At 55.3% G+C, this 2,303-nt stretch overlaps 1 protein-coding gene across 1 annotated transcript in view; it reads left to right on the top strand.

Moving 5' to 3' along the window:
• Positions 1-2,303, top strand: part of MEF2BNB (MEF2B neighbor) — a 5,981-nt gene that overhangs the window by 1,964 nt on the left and 1,714 nt on the right. The window lies entirely within an intron of this gene.

Raw genomic sequence — 2,303 nt, forward strand, 5'->3', positions numbered from 1 at the left:
CCGATCCCGAGCTGCTGCTGCTGGTGACTTTTCCTCCAGCCTCGTCAGCTCCTGAGTTTGTTTTTTCCAAGGCTGGAGCATCATGTTTGGGAGTGTGCTCTGCTCCCTGCTGGTCACCAGTCCCTAGGAGGAACTGGGAGGGTTAAATATCACTCAGCCTGGGGTCCTGATGGTGCTGCCAGGCTGGCAATGACTTTTCCTCCAGCCTCGTCAGCTCCTGAGTTTGTTTTTTCCAAGGCTGGAGCATCATGTTTGGGAGTGTGCTCTGCTCCCTGCTGGTCACCAGTCCCTAGGAGGAACTGGGAGGGTTAAATATCACTCAGCCTGGGGTCCTGATGGTGCTGCCAGGCTGGTAATGGATTTGTGGCCAGTTTCTTCCTGTTGTCCTTGATCCCACTCTGATTTTATCGCAGTTTCAATCCCTTGAGCTCCGTCAGCCAAACCCCAGGAGAGAGGGAGGGAGGGAGGGATGTGCTCAGCACCCTGATGGGGCCGTCGGCCCTGGGGGGGTGGACGTTTTGGGTTGCTCTGCCAGAGCCCATCTTTGTGGCTACAGACTGGGAGAGGAGGGTGTCAGCGGGGCTGTGCACCGTGGAAACGCTGTCAGGTTTTATCTGCATCAGAGCCAAGGCACTAAAGCGGGGTGGGTTTAATTCTTCAGAACAGAAAAGGAAGAAAAAAGGCTCCGTGTGTATCTATTCTCAGGTAATTTAGTCTCAAGATGTATGAAGGAAACAAGATTTATTGGTGGTTTTCCAGCTTCCGTTCAGCCGTGCAGCATCTCTGATGCTGGCTGAGTTCTGCTGAGACGCAGCCTTTGAAATTCCAGGGGGATTAAGCCTAGGGGGCCAGGAAAACAGTTTCTGTGAGGAGAAGGTCACCTCCGTGCTGCTACAACAAGCAGCTTTCTATGGCTTGATCAAAGAAGAATCTTAATTCCTTCCTCCACATCACAAACTCTCAAAGCAGACTTACCAGCGCCCCGATAAGAGCCGGCGGGACGCGAGGCTGCTCAGCCCTGCTCTGCGCAGGGGATTAAGGAACTCTAGGGAAAGGTTCTTGTTCCTAGTTAAGGACAGGAAAATCCCGGGAAGTGGTGGGAATGCTGGGAACAGCCACCGCTGGCTCTGGGAAACGATTAAACTCTCCTGGTGCTCAGGAGCACAGGCAAGCCGCTGCGGCACCGCTGAGCCAACGCGATGTCAGGGTCCGAGCGGGTGTTACAGATCATCTGGCGCCCCTTGGAGAGCGCGGGATGAGGGGCTGAGGGCAGCTCCTCCGCCTTCCGCCTCTGCGCTCAGAGCGCGTTCCCAGCAGCAGAGACGGTCGTGTCAGACAGGTCTGGGCTGTGGGATGAGTGCGGTCTCCGTGAGTGCCAGGTCAGAGGAGCCGCCTCCGCAGAGAGCTGCTGGGAGCCTGGCGTGTCAAGGCTTGTTTCTTTTGTAGTTCCGAACTCTGTGGTCAGGCCTGATGGAGGGCAGGCTTTGAACACCAGAAGCAATTCTGGATGCGTTCCAAGCTCCTACCCGACCTCCTTCACTCACAGAAGGAGGCCCTTGGATTTCCACGGGCTGGTAACGAGACCCAGCAGGATAGACTGGAAAACGAGCTCCCAGGAGAATAGGTTTTAAAGTGCCCAAACTGCTAAAGGACCTTTGAAACCGTTTTCTCTCGAGCTCCACCTCTGAACTCCGCTGTGCTTTCACTGTGATCTGTATGTTTGGCTGGTTTCCCCTTTCCTTGGAGCGACAGCGTATGATTATGTCCCAGGTCAAAGCTGCTGGAGTTTGTGTGAAGTTTACAGGGCTCCTGCCAGCTTGTGGAAGGAGGGGCACGGCGCTGACTGCTCCTGGGATGTGGAGTTTCCGAGCAGATGGGGCACAGGGCTGTGAAAACGTTTACGGATGGCAGCTCTAACGAAACAAGAGCTTTTGGTGCTGCGGAAGAAGCCTTCACCTGGTTTGGCATGAAGGACTAAGGGCCAGGTTCTGCAGGAGCTGTGGTAGCTCAGATCCCCACCGCCGGGCCAGGCACACCGGAAGATCCCAGTGCTCTGGAACATGCTGTTGCTCCCGGCACAATTGCTGGTTGCTTGTGACCTGACTGTGCCTCCCAGCTGCCTCGTGGGCTAAAACATCCAAAACCAAGGGTAATTTTGCCAGAGTGTCCAAAGCGTTGGCCTGAACTGGTGACCCTTCCGGAAACACGCACCACGAACGTGTCTTTTAAACCCGGAGCAAGTCACAGGCTGTCAAGCAGGAGACAGGATCCAAACGTGATCTCCAGCGAGAGGCAGCCACACG

Source organism: Buceros rhinoceros, unplaced genomic scaffold (assembly GCF_000710305.1).
Source record: "Buceros rhinoceros silvestris isolate BGI_N320 unplaced genomic scaffold, ASM71030v1 scaffold25438, whole genome shotgun sequence".
NCBI lineage: Eukaryota > Metazoa > Chordata > Aves > Bucerotiformes > Bucerotidae > Buceros > Buceros rhinoceros.